We start from the raw sequence: 5538 nt of genomic DNA, 5'->3' as shown, positions 1-5538 counted from the left end.
GGCCAAACCCGCCAACTCAGCAGAAGCCCCGGCGCCCCCGCCCGCTCTCCGGAGCCCACCCCCCCGGCTACACGCGCCACCCTGGGGACCGCAGACGCAGCTCAGGCGTCCTGTGCGCCCCGAGAGTCCGGTGCCGGGTCCCCCCGGACGCCCCGCGCGCCTCGGGCCCTCGGCACCCAACTTCGCAAACTTTGGAACCCGGGGCCCATGTTGGGCGGCGGAGGCCCGGGCCGGGATGCACAACTCTCTACCCCTTCCTAGCAATCCAAGTTATCTTCACCCCCGGGAGCCCCCTGGGCCCCCAATCTCCAGCCCCATTCCTTCTCCCACCATTAAAACCACCTCCTGGCCCCGCGATGGAGGCCAGGCGCGGGCCGGGGGTGCGGGACTGGGTCCCCGGCTCCGCCCCCGCGCCAGCCCGCCTCCCAGACGCCCCCTTCGCGTTACCGCGCCTCAGCCCCCCGACTTCTCCCCGCCAACTACCCGGCTCCTTTGTTGCTCTAGCTCGCTTGGCTCTCTGGAATGCACGGGCCTCGCCGAGCCAAGCCCGCCCGCCCCCCCACCACACGGCTGGGGGAGGGACTGGCCGAGGGAGGGAAGAGGAGGGGAGGGATGCGAGAAAGGAGGAGCTGGAGCTTCAGTGTCCCGGGAGCCTGGAGAGGCCCAGGCCAGGGGGCTCCGGTGACCTCGCCGCTGCCTCGGGGCACAAGATGGGTGGAAATCGGAAATCGTGGCCAGTAATTGCCACAGACTCAGCGGGCATCTTGACTGGCCTGAGGATCGTTCAACTTGGCCGTCTGCAGAGAGTGGACTCTTCTGGTTTATGTGGGAGAGACAAGGGATGCCTGAAGTCAGCTGAACCTTCTACTGCATCTAGAAGATCCCGCCCTGCTCCCCAGTCTGCCAGTCTTTTCTGCTTTTGGTTAGATCTTTCAGCTTGTTCCAGAGCTCCATGGAGAAGACCACCATTTGTCCAAGTCCTTCCAGCTAGGGACCTGTGCGAGAGATGACCTCAGAGTCACTCCAGGCAGCCTCCGCTGCCTTCAGAGAGCATTCAGAGAGCATGTGTCTGGAAACCAAAAGTGTGGGCATCAAGTTTTATTGCTACAAATGTGTGAAACTCTGAACTGTGGTTGCCAATGGCTGGCCCTGGTGTGTCTTTGGTTATGGCTGAAGGAGGCCAGTCCCTCTCTGATGGCCCTTTGCTGCTCATAGGCTACTCATAGGCTGGCCCAGGAAGTTTAAGCTGCTCTCCTTCCCTACTCTGCCATTCTTCACATTTTCTCACTCTTTTTCTTGTCAGTCATGGACTTTGATTTCACCCTGCAGTGGTTTCCACCTCTAAATAACCAGTGGTCCAGCCAGGGGAGTGGACTTGCAGTGAGCAATTCTTCCTGTTGCTCATGGGGCAGCACACTAAGGTGGCTTTTCCTTTCTCACCAGGACCCCTACCCCTTCAGCCTAGCCCAGGTGGACTAGTCTTGTTAGGCTTGGCCATTTTAGAGCAGATTAGCTATTGTACTTCAGCTACCATCCTCAAGTAGTGCATAAGCCCGAGAGGATTTAATTCAATTTAACAAGTCTTTTTCTGAAATCTTAGGGTGTGTGTGGCACCATGATAGGCATGACATACTTGAAGAACTTGAGATCTTGGATTTTTACCATGGAGACAAGGCTTGCCCTCAAGGAACAGTAATATATTATGACAAAGCAGCAAAGTCTCCTCCTCTAAGCCAAGGACCTTTCTCTCTACCCACAGAGTATCCAGTGCAGTTAGATATGCATGCTAATCACTGGATAAATAAGGTGCCAAAATGAAGGATACAGTAAGTGCTCCCTAAGAATTTATAGCAGGGAAAGGTCAGCATGGGTAGAAGTGGAGAAGTGGGGATTTGAATCTAGCCCTGAAGTGTGAGTAGGAGGAGTTAGAAAAGTAGAGAGGAGCCCAGCTGGCATTACAAGGGGAGGAAACTATGACGATAACTCAGAGCATGACCAGCCTGGCCATCAGGACATAGTAGTGGGTAAGCAGGGAAGCTGATTGGTAAGAAACTACAAATGGCATACAGAGGAATTCAGGTTTCATTCTGTCTGTGATAGGAAGCAGTGGAAAATTTTGATCAGAGGAGTGATACATGTAAGAACATTAATCTGTCAATGTGAGGATGGTATGAAGGGTGAGAGTCCAGAGACAACGGACCATTTTGAGGGAAGTGCTGGTGATTTATGGAAGAAGTGGAAATAGTCTATGTCATCGGGGCGTAATATTCCTACTGGAAAAATAATTTAAAACCTTATGACCTACCGCAGTTATTTTTTTCTGTGATATAAATGAAGTGGCTGTTATGTCTGAAGTTTGAGGCAGAGAGCAGGTTGCATAACACCATACCGTTGCTTTGCTTTGGGAACTTTCTCCTCTTATTTTCTGTCTTGTTGTTACTGTGACAGCACTGAATCCCTGAGGGATTTTCTCAGTATTCCACCATTAGGGAGAAACCTATGCAAGTGCTCATGCAGCCCCTGACCTCTCTGCCTAAAACTGTTAGCAATTCTTCAAGAATGAAAGCTACACCATCCCTAGTCTTGAATTTCTGGGAAGGAAGAAGAATCCCATCATCTTTTGAGGAAGAATCACATCAATGTAAGATAAAACCTTTATGCAAGAGATTGAAGAGGATGAATTGAGACAATTCTAGAGTGCTGTCTTCCATCCAAAATGTTCTTCCCTTTAGAAGGAGGGAGAGGATGTGCTCATTTCTCAACTCCTCGAGGCTCACACCCCAGGAAGTCAAAATTCTAGGTCCTGTCAGACAGCAGTTTCAGGACGGGATGGAGAATGTTCGGTGAGGACTGGGGAAGAGATTTCCTGCTGGTTCTTTAAAAAAAAAAAAAACATACATATATATATATATTTGTTTATTTGGCTATAGGTCTCAGTTGCGTCATGTTGGGGCTCCAAAGCAGGCTCCACAGCACATGGGCTCAGTAGTTATGGCCCACGGGCTTAACTGCGCCATGGCATGTGGGATGTTAGTTCCCCAGTCCCTGCACTGCAAGGATTTTTAGCCACTGGACCCACAGTAAAGTCCTGTTCCTGGTGGTTCTTGAGTGGTATTCAAGGTCTTGGAGAAAGCTCATCCATCCCCTCCTTCAGGCAGGGCAGGATCAACAGTGTCTTCTAGAGACTTCTGAGTGATTTGACACACTCCTGGTCTCCAACTTCATGGTGGTGGAGTGAGAACTGCTCCTCCTCTCCTGAACCTGAGCCACCCTCCACCCAGTTCCTCCAGAGTCTTAACCCCGTTTACATGTCATAACACAGTCCTTCTATCAGGTCCAAGAGAAGCTCTCCTGTGTGACAGTGTATTACAGTACTCAATTTGCTACAAGTAGCTTCTTGATTTCTGAGTCATTCTCACCAAATATTTTGGCATTTTGAGGTCACGCATTCAATGTTGACTCTCTATTTGCCTCTGGGCCCTCCACTTGAACAGAATGAACATGAAAGTATGTATGGGCTATCCATGGGTATCCTTGAGGCTTTGGTTGCTTCCTTACAGTTCCGTTGTCACACTGGATAGAATCTGAAGCATAACTGTTGCAGTGCTCCACTTCTTTCTTTATTCTGTGAAAGTGTTAGTCACTCAGTCGTGTCCAACTCTATGTGACTCCATGTGCTGTAGCCTACCAGACTCCTCTGTCCATGGATTCTCCAGGCAAGAATACTGGAGTGGGTTTGCCATTCCCTTCTCCAGGGGATCTTCCTGACCCAGGAATTGAACCCGGGTCTCCTTTATTACAGGCAGACTCTTTACTGACTGAGCCACCAGGGAAGCCCTTTCTTTATTGTGTTTCTTATTTAACAAGTAAGAGCATCATTTTAGATGGAAAGGATAAAATGGGAAAGGGGCTAGATAAACTACCTTCTCAGAGAAGGAGCACAATCAATTTGGAGTTAAGTGACCTAATTAGCCAAGGACCTTTGAACAACTTAGTCTAAGTTCCATTTGCATTTCTTATAAAGATGAGATATTATCAGTTGTGTTTCAGTACATCAGAAATGAATGTTCTGAAAAGAAAATTAAGATAGCAATTCCATTTACAAAGCCTCTGCTGCTGCTGCTGCTGCTGCTAAGTTGCTTCAGTTGTGTCCTAATCTGTGCAACCCCATAGACAGCAGCCCACCAGGCTCCCCCATCCCTGGGATTCTCCAGGCAAGAACACTGGAGTGGATTGCCATTTCCTTCTCCAGTGCATGAAAGTGAAAAGTGAAAGTGAAGTTGCTCAGTCGCGTCCGACTCTTCACGACCCCATGGACTGCAGCCTACCAGGCTCCTCCGTCCACGGGGTTTTCCAGGCAAGAGTACTAGAGTGGGGTGCCATTGCCTTCTCCTACAAAGCATCTAAAAGAATTAAATACTTAGGAATAAATTTAACCTAGAAGGTGCAAAACTTGTACACTGAAAACTACAAAATGTTGCTGAAAGAAATTAAAGAATATCTAAATAAATGGAAAGACATTCTGTGTTCATGGATAGGAAGACTTAACAATGTTAAGATGTTAATACTACAAAAGCAATCTGTAGATTCAACACAATCCCTATCAAAATTCCAACAGCCTTTTTCACAGAAATGGACAAATAGTTTGATCCTCAAATACTTATAGAATTACAAGGGGCCCTGAAAAGACAAAACAATCTTGAGAAATGATTATTAAAATGAGAGGACTTACATTTCCCAGTTTTAAAACTTACTACAAATCTCCAACAATTAAAACATGATGATACTGGCATGTGCTTTGCTAAGTCTCTCTAGTCGTGTTTGACTCTTTGTGACCCTTGGACTGTAGCCCACCAGGCTCCGCTGTCCATGGGATTCTCCACGCAAGAATACTGGAGTGGGTTGCCATGTCCTCCTCCAGGGGATCTTCCCAACCAGGAATCAAACCAGCATCTCTTACATCTCCTGCATTGACAGGCAGGTTCTTTACCACTAGTGCCACCAGGGAAGTCCCTGATATTGGCATAAGGATAGACATATAGGCCAATAGAATGGAATAGACAGCCTGAAAATTAACTCTTACTTATATGACCAATTAATTTTCTAGAAGGTACCAAGACTATCCAATAGGATAATGATAGTCTTTTCAACAAGAAGTATTGGGGGAAATTGGATATTTATATGCATACCTTTCACAATAAACATAAAGTTGAAATGGACCAAAAACTTACATTTAAAAGCTAAAACTACAAAAATCTTAGAAGAAAATGGGGAAAATCTACATGACGTTGAATTTGGCAATGATTTCAAGGAATTTCACCCGAATTATAGGCAATAAAAGAAAATATAGACAAATGGCACTTCATCAAAATTAAGGACTTTTGTGCCATTTCAGTAATTGCTGGAAGTCCAACTGGTAGTTAACAGTGTAGAAATGGGCCTGGTTTGGGAAAGAGTAATCTTACTCATTTCAGTCTGACTGCACATGGTATTTCAGGTTTTAGGCTTTTCTGTGCAGTGACAGTTCTGTTTTTATAC

This window comes from Bos taurus, chromosome 4 (genome assembly GCF_002263795.3).
Source record: "Bos taurus isolate L1 Dominette 01449 registration number 42190680 breed Hereford chromosome 4, ARS-UCD2.0, whole genome shotgun sequence".
Classification (NCBI taxonomy): Eukaryota; Metazoa; Chordata; class Mammalia; order Artiodactyla; family Bovidae; genus Bos; species Bos taurus.
Note: the sequence above shows the minus strand (reverse complement) of the source record.